The sequence below is a fragment of the Anas platyrhynchos genome, chromosome 20 (assembly GCF_047663525.1).
Source record: "Anas platyrhynchos isolate ZD024472 breed Pekin duck chromosome 20, IASCAAS_PekinDuck_T2T, whole genome shotgun sequence".
NCBI lineage: Eukaryota > Metazoa > Chordata > Aves > Anseriformes > Anatidae > Anas > Anas platyrhynchos.
In genome coordinates this window covers 1,336,013-1,352,085 of record NC_092606.1, presented here as the reverse complement: position 1 = coordinate 1,352,085, position 16,073 = coordinate 1,336,013, and the positions used below count along the sequence as shown (strand labels likewise).

Sequence of the window (16,073 nt, the reverse complement as noted above, 5' to 3'; positions counted from 1 at the left end):
AACACAACGTGAAGGGATGATGCTGGACTCCCTACAGAGCACGTCCTTTCGGATGGCTCGTTATCCATAACCCTTTAAGACGGACAGGACCCAGCCCAGGGACCCGAACCTACAGAACAGCAGCAGGGAAGCTGGGGCCACTGGGGGGCTAATGCCAAACAGCCTCTGTGCCCTGTGGGCCACCTTACATTGAATGCAGATCCAGGACAATGCTGTCAACACGCTCCAAAGGGCCAGGCACCATCCCTGTATGCCTGGACCCAGGGGAAAGCCTTCCAGCTGGAGGCAACAGCCACCTAGCAGCCTACTGCACCTTGGACAGATGTTTTGAAGTTAACGCCGCGTGTTAACTCAAGAAACCAACAAACATGTCAATAAGAAATTCATATATTACAATGCCTGATTTTGTTTCCTGTATGACAGAAATTGGCTGAAGGAGCCAACTTGTAAAGAACTGAAGGGAAGAAACACCCTGTAACACCAGCAGCAGGACTGGCTTGGCTGAACAACAGCCAGCAAATTCTGAACCCGCGAAAAGGGAAGGACACCGGGCAGCCGGCCGGGGACGCCGCTGCTGCAGCTGCTCAATGCAGAGGTTAGGTCTGCTTCCCTCTCTTACCTTTTTATTTTTAGTACAGATGAGATGCACTTTATGACAGTGACGGAGACGCATGGGGCTGCCTGCAGGTCACTGCCGGGCTCTGCAGCCCCATCAGCGCGGGCTGCCAGGAGCAGCGCTGCTGCCCAAACTGGCGCTGGCCCAGCCGGGCTCTGTGATGTGACCGGAGCCATAGTGACAAGCTGGGGTGCACGGCTACCGGCGAAGCCTTCACGGAGCTGAGGCACTGAACAAAAAGCTTGGAGTTGCCCCAAATTCTCTCAGCGCAGAACAAATTAAACATCACTCCCGTCTCCACCGCCATTCAAATTAACCAGGGTAGATACTTCCCTCAATCAGCCCCCTAACCATGCTTTACAGAGCTTCACTTTATATTTTTTTTAAGTTAGGAAGAAAAGAAGAAAAAGGTGTAAAAATTCAATTATTTTTTCCTGGCTGCAATCTAGGACTCCGAAATTGAAGTCCAAGCATATATTTTTCTGTAGAAAATTGTCATTTACAAATAAAGAATTGGCTAAAGCCGACTTGTAACTAAAGGATTTTGCAGGGCTGTCAAGAGCCCTCTGCCTGCCAGCATCTGATTTAAGATCAGGCTGAGCTTCTGTTGTCATACAAAAGAAGAAGGAAAGCAATTATTCTAAAGCAACATTTGAAATTATCATCATTTTTATATTTGACCAAGAAAGAGAGAGGTACTTCTGTTAGAAGCAAGATTGAAGGTTTAAAAAAAAAAAAAAAGACAGACTACTTTGTTTCAATAGCTTCAGTCCAGGAAAATATTGGTAATGACAAGCAAATTCACCACATTTTAATGCCTAGAGATGTGTTGCGAGCTGGGAAATGGTTTCAGAGATCGGCTCCTTGGTACAAAAGTGAAGGACAAAATTAAGTCTGCTTTTACAATCTACGTTTTCCTGAAGAGACAGTTCAATTGCTTTGTTACACGCGTTCCCCTCAGCAAAAGAATACAAGTAATTTGTAGCTTTAGCAATTCCTCCTGCCCTGACGCGCTCCGACAGGACGCGCCGGTGCCGCCCTCTCGCCCCGGCGCAGAGGCCGCGTGCTCGGCCCGGAGCCGCGACTCGGGGCACCCGCGGTGGGGGAACACGGCCAGAAAGCTGCTGCTGGGCTGGCTTGTCTGTGCCGGTACGGCCCCACCGATCCACGACTGCTGGATGAGTGCAGCAGGACTCGGGCCAACTGGAAATGGAGCCTCCAAGTCCTGCTGTAACCTGCAAAGCCGCCCCCACAGCCACACAGGGCAGCCGCGAGGCGAGGCCGGGCCCCGCGCCTCAGGCTTGGCACTGCACAGCCAGGAGCCGCACTGCTGGCCCGACAGCTAATGGCTGCGGCCCTTCAACACCAGCCAAACACCATGGGGCATTCAAAAGATGTAAGATTATTGGAAAAAAAATAAAGGTGTTCACTAACGCAGGCGTTTTACTGCACCAGGGACACTCGCTCTGGACATCAGCCACTGAATCACCAGCAAGGGAGCTTAAAGCTAATCCAACCATCAGGACCTGTTCACCCGAGTTCTGAGGGAGCTACGGGTGAAATCATTGCTAGGACGCTCAAAAACCTTCACTGCTACCAGCTGCAAGGGCACACAAGGAGAGCATGTCATGTCCAACCCCATACCGCCGCTGACTACAGCCAGAGGCACGGCACCGAGGCCGATGGACTCCTGCCGCGTCCCATCAGGGTGCTCTCATGCCTCGTGGGATTCCCTCCGCTGCCACCTCCCCAGGCCCGTGCTTGTTGCAGGGAGGAAGAGCAAAGGGTTAAGAAGTGTTTACTGAAGTACACTTAATGCTGCTCAGTAAACATTAATGATGACAAATGACCGGAGCATAGGGAACTGAGCTACCTGAAGAGCCTTTCTTTTCAAAATTGGTTGTTTTTTTTTTTTAATCAAAATTTCTCATTTGGCTGTGAAAATAAATTAGCACATCCCCAAACCCCTACAATTTTACAAAAACTTTTATGTCTGTATCTAAGCAAAACACGCCTTGCCATCAGTTTGCACCCATTACCAGTATTTTAAATATATATTTTTTAATTATAGCAGCAAAAAAACAAAACCTGAAGGTGTGCCCACCCCCAAGCCCCTGCAAGGCGAGTGACTGCGGCTCCGCACCACTTCTGAAGCACGCTCAGCACCAGTGCCCACAGGCTGCTGGCGGGGCGCTCCCACAAGCAGGGCACTCAGCAGCTCCGGCTGCTCGCTGCCCGCGGTGGCGATGCGGCGTGGGGATAGCAGGAAGTGATTTGTGAGAGTCAATCACAAACCCGTGTTTTATGAATGACAAGAAGAGGTCTGGGTCAGTCAGAAACCACCATCCTGCCAGCTTCCTGTCTTTGTTTTTAATTTGCAGTATAATACATCTATCATTTGCTGTTGCAGGACTGTGCAAAATGTAGATAATGGATGTTTTTTGGAGCCTCTGTACACCGAAGGTGTCTCTCTTGCTGTAGCAGGAGTCAACAGGGGAGAGTTAGATCTAACGTTGGTTATAAAGTCTGTTAATTGCAAGTACCTGCAGAATTGCTTTGTTTGTATACTGTGTTGGTGTTGCAGTTAATCAAAACACATGTGACTACAACTGCAAAGAATCACTCAAGGTTACAATCCCTTTATTGGCTTGGCTTTTGAGAAATACATTCGCCTTTGTGTTCTGCAACTGAGCAAACACTTCAGCTGGTGCAGAAGCAGGAAAAGCCACGGTGCTTCAGCAAGACAGCTCTTCTGCTTTACTGTCATTTTTTGCAAGGTTAAGGTTACAATTAGATCAGTTTGGGGCATACAAGGAAAAATCTCTAAACAAGAGGCTGATGGCACAGTCTCTGGAAGCAAAAATCCTGTCCCACTCAAGCATGTCAATACATCTTATGAAATAAAACCAACCAATAAAGGACAAATGAAGGAACACACAGCTTTGCAGTTAGAGCCTCCAGTTCAGTGTCCATTAATATCCTCGCATACCAACTCCACTTTTAGGTTTCTTGGTTTTGTGTTTTTTTCTCCTCCCACTGTAACTGTCTTATCATCATGAATATTTAAATGAATACAGGGGATGATTTAAGCAGATGAAATATTTTGCAGAATCCAAGGAATTTCAAAATCTCAGGCAACAAGTACCCACCATTATTTTCAGATGAGCCAAGGCACAGTTTGTGGTTAACACAGGACTTACTTATTTGGCTTTAGGTCAAATATAATGGTTTTAAGTATCATTTCCCCACCATTCTTTACCTCCTAAACATCTCAGCATGGTGGAATTGGACTGAAGTACTAACTGTGAATCTACACCATGAATTGCTGAAATTAGCATTCATTTCAGATTAAACTAATTATGCATATATAACTGTTTTTCAGAACACTTTCCTCTCCTTGTGCTATAGTGTCCGTGTGGGTGCATGCGTATTCCAGCTTGCTCACCTCATCTGCAGTTTGACTTTTCATCATTTCTAATGTATCTGCCTTCTAAATAGGTTTGTAATAGGAAAACTCATCTTTGGTGTATATATTAAACTGCCTTTTATACCCCATTATGTTGTACATCCAAACTACAGCATTAATTCTTATTAACAACAACAGTAACTCATGTAATAGGGGAAGTGATCTTGTTAACTAAAGTGCTAGGCTTCTTTGGCAGAACACAAACCATAAGCAAGAATTCTCCAGGTTTTCTTTTTCTTTTCTCTTTTTTTTTTTCCGTCTCCAGGATCCTCAAAGCAACTTCCAAAAAGCTATTAAAAACAAATTGAAACAACACAAAGCCCATCATGAAAAAGGCAACATTTACTGAAAGCTGCCAACTTTTCTCCATTCACGAAGTAAGAGAACACCCCAGTATCCATCCCCTTCCCCAATATACCAATCACTATATGGTTCAGAAACGATGGGCAGATTTTGTCTACAGCACTGTGGCACCATAAGCTAGCAAATATTAGGCTCTCAAGCTCACCAAGAGGAAGAGAAACTCAATCCCGTCCAAAGGCAGCACGGCTTTACGTGCCACGTACAACATGCTTAAGTATTCAAAATAGGATTTCAGCAAGACTTAACCAGTGCAAATACCTTGTGCCTGACCCCTGCGTAAGCTAATGTCATCCTGTGAGAACCGACTCCAGCTACAGCAAGGTAGGCAGGAATGAAAGAGCTCTTTAATTCCAACAAGCAGCACAGATCCCCGGCGGGGTAAATCAGTTCACTTGATTTCTGTGGAAAATACAGATGGGTTGTGTTCTCCCAAACCATTCAGAAATGAAACTCGACTGAGTCCCTGCTGTATTCCTAGTTTTTGGCTGTCTCTGCTTGTGCTGTTAACTTTGAGGGTTGTTTTTTGGCTGGCGGTTTGTTGCTCCCTCCCCCCGAAGTCTCTGCTATCAGCAGGAGGCAGAACAAGCAAAGTGATTCCTCTCTAACAGGCTGAATCGACAGCCGGAGCCGGTTTCACAAGCAAATCCGGCCTCAATCCTGGCAGTGCCTTTGCTGGTCGCTTTCCTGCCTCTGGCTGAGCTTAGGGCTCCCGTGTGCCCCGGGAAGGCCGGCGGGTTCAGCTGCAGCGCTGCCGCCGTGCCCTCGGGAGCAGCCCTCGCCAAGCGCAACGCAGGCACGGCCACGGCACTGCCCCGACGTGCACCACCACGGCGAGCTCCCAGCATGGGAGCTGCCATCTCCTGGAAATTAGCCCCAGCTGTGAGAGCTCAGCATTTCTTTGAGCAAAATCTGGCTTCAAGCTTCAAATCAAAAGATACAGTAAAATTCACCAGAGCCAGACTTCACACCCTCCAGAGAACAGGAATAGATCACAGCCCCACAGCCTCGTTACAACCAGTTGTATCGTATCCCTTAGGGCTGCTCCCTTCCACTCTGCTCTAGTTAACTCCTTTATGCATTAGGGAAGCAAGGTCTAGAGGCAGGGAGAGGGGAACAGAGAGAAAAGCTATTTAAATCCCCTCGGTTGCTCTAGCCCCTCACACGCAGTGTGGGGAGGAAGGAAACTGAATATTCACTCAGTGTGGACAGCTCACCGAACGCGACAGCCTGATTAGTGTTCAGCAGTGCTTAAAAACTGCATTAATACATTGAACAAAGATAATTAATTTTGAAGGAACACATCTCACGGCCGCGAGTGCAGATCACTGTTCAAGATGACAACGGACACGGGGCAGGATTTTTGCAGTGCCCATGTAACACAGGGACAAAGCTCCCAAAAGGAACCAATTAAAACTCTGCTCCTAAACTTATGTGCAAAACTTCACCTTACACAGGCAAAAAGAGAGCGAGATGCTGTCCTGCCCAGGGACCTCGCACTCCAAGACATGGCAGCAGGATTTGATGGGCACAGCCTCACCGACCAGCACAAGGTTCATCAGTTCCACTATTTATACCTTACTGGCTTCTGGAAGGAAACATTATGTGCCATAGCCAGAAAACAACCGGAAAGCTTGTGTCCTCCGACAGGTCCCAGGACTGTAAAGCAACGCACTGACAAGGGCACACTCACAGCCTGGTTGGTGTTAAGGCTCTGCAGCCTTCCAGCCGGGCTGTGCTGAAGTAGGTCAGAGTGGGAGGCCAAGCTGAGCAGCTTCCCCACACATGTCCAGGTCCTCATTTCTAATCCGGATCAAAGCAAGTAGGAGGTAACAAAGTTAAGCAGCATCCCTGCTTTCCCAGGCCAGAGAGGAGACCGCAGAGAGCCAGACAGGGCAGGGAAGCTGGCTGTGGTGGTGAAGGGCACTTTGTTCTGCCTTCCCACCACCGGCCACACAGTTGTGGGCCTGCAGAGAGCCTTCAGAGGGCAGCTTCCACCACCAGCAGCGGCTGAGGCCAGCCGCAGAGGGCGGCTGGCCACAAAGGCCAACTGCTTCAAAGCTGTCTGCCTGCAGCTGGACACCAAAATCCATACCGGGGCACTTCAGTGGCCTCATTTTTCCAGGGCCCGCAGCTCCCATTGACTCAAAACCCTCAGTCCGCAGTCTTCCCACTATTTTTCTCATTTGAGTCATATCAACCCTATGAAAATCTATAGCAGTGCTGGAGCAAAAGCAGTAGGCAAACCCCAGTAAGTGCCTTCGATTGCTGCCGTATTTGCATACAGCTGCCGCGGCTGCCCGGAGCGCCGCCAGCACCGGGGGACGTTCCCAGCGCCGACCCAGAGCCCTTCCCCGGGGCACGAGCAGCCGGCTCGCGGAGCCATGGCCAGGAGAAGCCGCTGCCAGCTCCCAGGTGGGCTGCCCAAGCACCACGGCTGTCAGTGAGGAGCTGGGACATGGACCCTGCACAAGGCTCTTCCATCAGAAGGCGCTGCTGCTGGACACACTGGCACGGGGCAGAGCCAGCTGATCTCTGGGGACGTGCTCTCGTCCTGCAGCACCCATCCTTCACCGCTCCACACTCACCTCTCAGGCTGAGAGCACGCACAGGCGGTTACGCTCCTCAGCCAGCCGTACCTTTTAGCATGCCGAGCAGCTCGCGCTGTCAATACGCATGGTTCAGCAGCTAGAATGGCTTTTACGGGGCTGTCAATGAACCTTTCTTTAAGCAAGCACTTGCAAAAAGGAGAAGGAAGAAATGTATTTGGAGGCTTAACACGGTGTTTAACAAAAGCCAGTAGCACAGCCCAATTTGCAGGCTACGAGAAGTGCACGTTCTGGAAGTTTTGAAATTCTTCCAGCTCCAAACAGTGAGGTCACTCCAAAAAAACCTCACTGCCTCTATAGCACAGAAAGCAGACATAATTTAAATACTTCTAGGTTAGTACCAACTAATTTTTCACGATAACCCCGACAAATCAGTGATAAGAGCTCTGTTAAGATTCTAGATAATGTTCTGCTAAAACAAGAAAAAAATCACATGAAGCAAAAAGAAATGTTTAAAGCAATTTGCCTCCCTCCCAACGTACTCCAGATGATTTCTCTGTAAAGAACAAATGGAAAACTTTAACCCTTAGCTTTGATTAATTTCATCTACATAATACAGATGCACATGGCAATCAGTTACTGATGAGCAAGTTTTTCTTCATCTGCTGAGTCAAGCTGATGTCTATGCAACACACTGCTTGGCTTTTTCACTAGGGTGATCTTTTCCTCTGATGTGAGACCACTGAAATCTTGCAAAACGTCCAGATTTGCTTATTACTGCTGTTGAAATACTTTCACAATTCCATGAAACGCCGCATTTTCTTTTATCCTCTTTCCCCCACACACAAATGGGTTGGCGAATTGCAAGAATTGCTCTGCTCCCACCTTCTTCTCACAAAAGAAAGATGTTTCCCTTGCCAGGGAGGGAACCCACCAGCCATTATAAAAGCAACAGAGTTGTCGCTCTAAAGCAGATCAAATAACCCTTGACTAGGAATAAAAGGGCCCCAAGGAGCGGCATCGAGAATGAAGAGTAGAAGCAAGACAAGAGAAAACATTCATACTTTTTTCGAAGGAAGGCAGCACCTCGCAGCTACAAGAGCTTGTCTCCCTTGTGTGATGTTTACTCACTTATTGACCACAGGGCAAGTCATTTCAGTCTCCATAGGGCTGATGTATCAAAGAGTCTTGGGAGAAACTCAGCTGGAGTCTGCAGGGCTCAGCATTTAAGCATACATTTTAACTTGCAGCGTTTGTGGAAGCCTCATTAGGTTGAGTACGTTGCACAACCGAGCGCTATGTGCCTTGATTTCCACAAAAAGAAGAACAAGAATATATCCCCACAGCTCACTGGAGCCTACGAGGCTTCACTCATTAAATGCCTAACCCACTGAAAGTCTGATTTGAAGATGCTGGAAAAGTGCAAGACATTGTTACTGACATTATTGTTATTAAAGGAAGAATAAAAAATATTATTCCTAGCCAGGAAGGTCATACCAAACTACCAAGCAGGAGATAAATCAGCCAAGGTCTCCAAAAAAAGACATTATTTCTCTTTTACTCCAACATCTTAATGTGCATGATTTTTTTTGTGTGCTGGAAAGATATTTCCATAAATCCTCCTCTACAGCAAGCCTTGCTTTCAAGAAGGGGAAAAGTAGCAGATAAAATACTACCCATCAAAATGAACTCAAGTCTCTAGTAACATAACTAAATGTGTAACGTTACAGATGTTTTATAGCCAGGATGTCGGATCCATTTAGATCATTTTTACAAACCCAGCAAGAAATATCTCCCCAACGCTGGAAACCACGCTAACAGGTCTTGGACCAATTGTTTATCGGAAGATGCAGTCAGGGAACAGCAGCAAGCACTGCCCACAACTCAGGGTTCGTTCCCCAGCCTTGCACCAGCAACGGGAGGCAGGACAAGACGCCGGTCCTGATGAGGAGCCAGCCTAAGGCACAGGGGTAGGGAATAGGGTGAGCATGAGGCAGAACGGCCACGGAGCAGGGGTGGGCTACCAGCACACCTCGCCTTGCACCCTGGCACAGGGTCTTTGCCGCTGTCAGCTCCGTGGCTCCTCCTGCCCTGTGGCACCACCCGGCCTCCTCCGTGTGCATGGGCCCTGCAGCCATCACCCCCCAGCCCCACAAAGAGCCGGATGCAGAGAGCAGCCCTTTTCCAAGGGTGAGGAGATCCAGCTCCAGCTGCTGACAAGGAGAACCCAGCCACTGCAGGGCAGCAGCAGAACCAGGAGGGCTCATGTGTCTGCAGCACGTCGAGCCCAGGAGCTAACGCGCCTCCTCCGCTTGTTACGGTGAGGAAACCAACAACCAGTGCCACCAGGAGAAACAGAGCCCTGGCTTCTTCAGCCCTGCCAGAGAGAGGTGCACAGCACAACCCTCTTGCCCAACACAAGCCCTCACCTACCTCCGACACACACCTGGGTACACATGTGGGGACCATCAGTGCCTCGTTACCAGCTGCTGCCCTGCTCACAGACGCTGTCTGCGCACACGCTGCCTGCCCAGGCCGGGCACAGCTGACTGACGTGCACTTTTCCTTTCCCAACCCATTAGCAAGTGGTACCCAGCACTGGAAGATTTATTACCCAGACTGATAACTGCCTCATGCTGCTTTGTTTGTTAATTGCGGCTAGCTTTGCCTTCAGAAGGGTGGGAGCCTAATAAATCAGTTATCTCCAGGAAGAATTTATTTAAAGTTGTTAACATTGTAAATCCAAGTACTTGGCAAGAGACTCCGTGAAGAAGGATGTGTTTATACGCCAGCATTTGGATGGCAGAACACGCAGTGACTCAGCACCCAGGCTTCAGGGAGACCAGCGCTAAGCAGGACCCCGATGGGCTCGGGACTTTGCCCATGGGAACAGGCCAGCCCTCATGTGGGGACATCCCAGGGCTGATGTTTGCAGCCCATTCTCCTCCAACACTGCTCTCCCAAGAGACATCTGGGAAGGCCGTGATGTACCTGCAGGGTGCCGGGAGGTTTCCCTCCTCCCGGGGAATCAAGGTCTGTAACCACGCTGGGAACTTTAACTGAAGGCTGGCAGCTCCGAGCCACGACTCGCACAGTCAGACCCAGGGCTAGAGGCCGCTCTGGTATTCGTAAGGAAAACTCTGAGCCACGTGAACACCTTTAAGAGCCACACACGGCTCTGTAGGACAGAACAGCCCTCACCGGCTGACAACCACCTCTTCTGTAGGTTTACATCCCACTCCTCCAGTCTCGTTTCTTTAAAGCGATATAAAACACGTAAATGAGCCATCCACACTGAATTAATGCTCAGAAGATGTTTTCCTTTTAGATGAAGGTTAACAACATTAAAATAACGAGAAGACCATCACACGCTTCAGCGACAGCCGCGTGAATCCTGCGGTAAGCCGGGACCCCCAGGAGGGCTCAGAGCCCTACCAGCAACCCAGAACTGTGCAGCACCCAGACACGTTCCCTGCCTCCTTTCCACGATGATTTGCCATCCAGATTTTTTGCTCCCCAGTTTTTGTAAGCTGCAGTGTGCCAGCGCTTCTAGCTCCGAAGTTCTGCCCTGAAGGCAAACACGCTGGCAGCTGCGGCAAGTTCTGACGGATGCTCTCTGGGAAGAAGGGGAGAGGAGACAGGGAAGGGGCTGAAGGTCTGCAAATGCCAGGTTATACATTCAGTTCAAGTTCAGCCATCCTTCATCCATTGTTAAATCGCAGACCACATACTGAGAGTTAAAGACTTATATGGGACTCCAGGGACTAATCGAGGAATGATTTCAGCTTCTAACTGTGCTCTAACCAGGCACTTAGGATGCAAAGCACAAGTTTGCGATACTATTGTACTCTGCATCAAAATGACTTTTTGATACGTTTCTGCAAATAACTAATAAGGAAAAAAAACATCGCCCTGGCATTTAACATAATTCTTCCCCTCCGTCCCCATCTTTATATTCACATTTGTGACAAACAGCTCCTGTCTTCAATTAGGCCTACTTGATGTATGCATGAAGCCCCCAAAATATGAAAGAGCTTTTATGCAACACCAGATTATCTAATGTGCACATATTTTGCAAAAGAGCACTTTTAAAATACCTAGTCACAGAGAAGAAAAAAAGCATTCACTAAGTGAGAAAGGGAAAAAAAAGCACATAAAAGCAGCAGAAAGGAAACTGAATGCGTTTTTATATTAAGTAATCAAGTGCTGTCACACATTGAAAACACAAAGCATTGTAAGTTTAAGTGGGCATACACCAAGGGCCTTACCCTGGGACACACTTTTTCAGCAATACAGAAAGCACTCCCTTATCAACGTACCACAGTAAGGAGCAGGATCTCTGCCTATTTAAGAAAAAATAAAAAAATAAAAAATAAAAAATAAAAACAGAGAAATAACTTCTCCTGACAGCCTGACAGCTGACATTCTTAACTGAAAAAGCTATGTGCCAGGAATTATCAGGCCTGGCTTTTCTCTCCCTGATAGATGACAGAGCAAAAAACAACAACGGCCACACACATCTCATAAATCACAACTTTTATTGAATGCCTCGCCACATAATAGCAACAGTCAAACTGAATAAAGACGCTTTTCAGTGCTCATCTGTAAAATACTGGGGGAGAATAGAGATCATTTCCAGCACCAACGGCACACCCCAGACAGAACAGGTATTAATATCAGGGTTGCCGTTTTTCTTATGCAGCTACCTGAATGGTTTGGAGGCTTCTTAATCTTCTATTGTCGGTGGTTTGGTGTTTCTTTCTTTTCAAAAAGCACAAAAGAAGGCAGTGAAGGAAAACAGAAATTAAGTGCATGTGGGACAGGAGCAGAAGGAAAGACCGAAAACTCTGGCAGGCAAACAGAGGGAGTCCTGCTGCTGACAGCTCCCCCTGCCCTGAGGAACCAAACCTGGCCCCCAGCACGCACCAAGCCCAAAAGGCACAGCCACTGCCTGCCCAACCCAACGCCATGCCTGAGCTTTTCTCTCTGGAAGCACCAGGAATCTGCCTCCAGACTTTTTGGGAACTAAGAAGACAGGTGAGCGGAGAATATGTGCGTGTTAGGTCAGGAGAAAGCAAAGGTGGCAGCCCCAATCAAGAAAAATTAGCATGATCTCCCAAGTCAATTAACTAGAAGGGAACCTGCAATGACAGGGAAATGACAGTGATACGGCTGCAATGAACGCAAGGTGGGCCAGGAAAGGGGAGGGGGGAGCAAGGGGCCATTTCCCCAGAGAGACCCTTCTATCTGACAGGTCCTGCTGGAAGAACACAGCCCCCCAAAATCCTTCTGACGTTATCTGCCAGGGGTCTCCGAGCCACGAAGCTCTCCAGGACAAGGGCTGTACCGCAAAGCACTGCAGGCAACACACCTCCCCGTCCCAAACGGAGATCTCTGGGTGCTTTGGAATACAAGAAGCTTAAAAATGGCCCTTTATAGACAGATACGGGCTAGAGCAGGTTACATTTCTTGCTGACAAAGCCCCTGGGCTTGGTGAGTTTTGGGGGTTTTGGGGTCACCTTTTTTCCAAGAAAAAAAAATGCCATTCCTTATGAGAAATTTTGAGGGAAAGTAAGAAAGATCTCAGTGTTGTGAAGGGGAAAGGGAAGAGGATAATCAAATTCTGCAAGCAGCTGCAGCTTCAATGCACCGCAGCCTCGGCCCTGGGACTCCCCTGGGGCTGCCCAGCACCCTCGGAGGGAGGACAGGTCACCAGGCACCCTGCAAGGAGACAGAGCCAGCTCCTCTCCAAAAGCAAAGGACATTAGTTACAGTAGCCCTTTACAACGCACACTAAATAGTTCCAGGTTTAAAGCTATATCAGCCTTTACTATTATTATTATGTTTTATTATCGGCTATAAAACGGCCATTTCTGGAGCAGGTTGGTTGTGCTGAAAATAGTCGGATCCTTAAAAGCTCCCACGTCTCCTGGTGGAAGCACTTTATCAGAGACCACAGAGACCCCCTGGTGCCCGCACACTGCTCCTGGGGGGCACCCAGGGCAAGGCTGCTGAACGCAGTGACACCAGCACGCTCCGATCGTCCTGGGTATTCCCCAGATGTTGAAACACCCCTGCCAGCACCAGGACCGCCTGCCCTGCTTTCCACCAGCCTTCCCAGTCGCTGCCAGGAGAGCCGTGCCATGCTGACACTAACGCCAGGCTCTGTTTCACTAGCAGGGTGCTGGCTCCATGATTTCTGGGGCTCCCAGAGCACCGCACGCAGGACATGAAAACACTTCACACAATTCAATAAATGTGCTGTGCCCTCACGGCAAGGGCACTGTGCTTTGCGACCAGCTGAGCCGCAGCTCTTGGGTTTGTTGAGTCGCCCCAGACTGCATGAGCTCCACCATCACCGACCGGTTCCATTAGACTAATAACAACAACAATAATAGTAATTTCTACTTTTATCTGAATTAGTGAAATATCAAATTGTGCTTTTCATTTGAACAGTTTAGAGGCACTTAATTTTTTATTTCAAGAAAAGCCTAAAAACACATTTTCGTCTCCCTTATAATAGAAAATTTCTAATACAATCTTTCCAGCACATAAACCAAGGAAGGCAGAGGGGCATTTGTATATTAAATCAATTATCAGAACTTCCCTTCCCTTCAACCCCAGCTAATTAAAATTTCATGTGATCCATACCAATAATAGTATGGAGGATCACAGCTGGTGTTTTCAAAGTCAAGTAACAACATAAAAATACAAGGGGCTCTTGGTCTGAAACTCTACTGCTGCAAGACAGAAATAGCCACCCAGCTCTTGAAATTCCAGTCGGTGCAAGTTTGACACCTACCTCCCCCGAAACCTTAAACTCGAGCATCGTTGCGGGGGTCCTGCCCCCCCCAGACCAGAGCCCACCGCCACCAGGAGCCCCTGAGGACACACTGTGCTTGTGTCTTTCCAGCACCAGCACCTAACTGGTGCTCATACACCCAAGAACAAACCATTTCCCACTAAGTGAAAGGCAGACAAGAGCCTGCTCAAGGCTTTGTGGAAGCAGAGTCAGCTCTGGCAGGGGACCCCCAAGGTTTACCCGTCTTCTCCTCCCCAGCGGCCAGCCCGCAGCACGCTTTTGACACGGCGAGGGGCTGGCACGCTTCCACAAGCTGCCCAGAGCATCCTCACCTGGGACTCTGCACCAATCCTGTCTTTTTCAAACCACAGGCCCTGTCCTCAAATGTTATTAAGTGCAAAACCCCCTCCTGTGCCTGTTTCCAATATTATCTTTTTTGAGAAAATAGACTGAGCATATGTTCTTGAGGCTTCTGCCCACACAGTGGGCGGGTGTTACGACAAACATCTATGCAAGATGGGTACCAAATGTGTCTAAATATGAGAAGGTGGTGAGGTTCTGGTTGCTTTTTCTTTTTCATTTTGTTACGTTCAGAATTAACAGAATTGGGTCACTACCAACGTTAACGAAACAACTCCCAGGCTAAGCACGAGCCCAAATTCCCAAGCAGGCTCATTTTCCCTGCATCACTCCTGAACTTAGAGAAGGAGAGGGCATGGCTCTTGGTGCCGTGTTGCAGCACCCTGCCCCTGTCACCGCAGTGCTGCTACACACACAGAAACCACGCTGCACCCAGCATTACCTGCACCTCTACTGCAAACAGCGACGATTCACGGCGGTGTTCGGGAAGATTTGCTGTCAGAAGTGCGTTTATTTCTTTCGGAAGAAGTGGAAGAAGGCAAAGGGAGGGGGGTGGGGATTTTGTTTCCAATATCCATCTGCTCCTGCTGCCGTTCTGCATGTAAAATCACACTTCTGAATTTGTGACATCCTGCCTGGTTGCTGTGGAAATAGTTATGCCGTCACAAGCAAAGGCCAGTTGCTTTGGTTTGGGAATGAGCAGCAACAAAGATAATGTGTTCACTTAAGTGATGCTCTTAAACAAACAACCAACCAAAAAGCCTAGATATGAGGAAAAAATGAGAATATGCAGACCAGAGCAGATTTGCCTCTCAAACAAATGCTTTCTAAGTTTCCCAGCAAGACATTAGCATTTCTTTAATTTCCAGCATCTTTTCCTTTGTTCCATTAAAAACTACAAAATCCACAATTAATGAAAATTCAGAAATGTTTCTGTTCACTAAGCATGTAGCCATAAACATCACCATGCATTGTATTATTTCTAATCAGCTTCATGGGAAGGAGACGAACATTTGTCTGAAGTGCTGCATCATTCTTTCGATGTAAGAGCCCCATTACCAGACTGTACTTATTTGCAAGTCAAATCATGATGCCACTATTCGAATACATTTTCAAGCCCCCAAAAAAACAAGCCAGGAGTTTAGGCTACCCAGAGCTAACTCGATCTGACAGCCATAGCACTGATGCCTGCCAGTGCTGATTGACTGGGTGGATATATTTAGGCACAGGAGAAGGGAAAGGGGGAAGGGAGCAGTCGAGTTACTGAATTCAAGTATACTGCTAGTAGTAACCAAAAATAACAAGCACTGATTCAGCTCCATCACTCAGAACAGATTCAGCTCCATCGAGTATCCGGCTAATGTAGAATTTACTACCACAAGGGCAATGCCAAAAAAGACAGAACATACTCAGAAAAGCAATGAGGGAATCTGCATCCTGTGCTTAAAAATACGTACAATGAAATAGCCACCTCCTGCATACATCTTCTAAAATTTCCTAAATAAAGAAGGAAGTGTGAAATTGTAACGCCAGTTTTTTTGTTGTTTTTTGTTTTTTTTTTTTTATAGCAGGTGATATACAAGTATTAGATACGGAGGTGTGTGTATCACATACCTACTACATAGTGAGATGCCCCCTCTCTCTCAACTCCAGTCCTGGTTCAAACCACTTTCTTTGAGATGGAAGTGCCACTAGCTGAGGGAAGAGACCCTCTCCAGGATGAAAGGACTCTGAGAAGTGTATTTGAAGAGCTGGAGTCAATCTTCTCTACCCCCTTTTTAAGGGCTCAGCTAAACCTTGGAAAATGAACTGTATTTACACATGTAAACTAAAGCCACGAAGTATTCCTGATACATCTTCAGTTTTAAAAAGGGAAAAGCAGGGTGGGTGGGTTGGTTTTTCTTTACCTGCACACTACGG

At 47.8% G+C, this 16,073-nt stretch overlaps 1 protein-coding gene across 25 annotated transcripts in view; it reads right to left on the bottom strand.

Moving 5' to 3' along the window:
- The window catches only part of MSI2 (musashi RNA binding protein 2), a 227,496-nt gene that overhangs the window by 152,912 nt on the left and 58,511 nt on the right, over window positions 1-16,073 (bottom strand). The window lies entirely within an intron of this gene.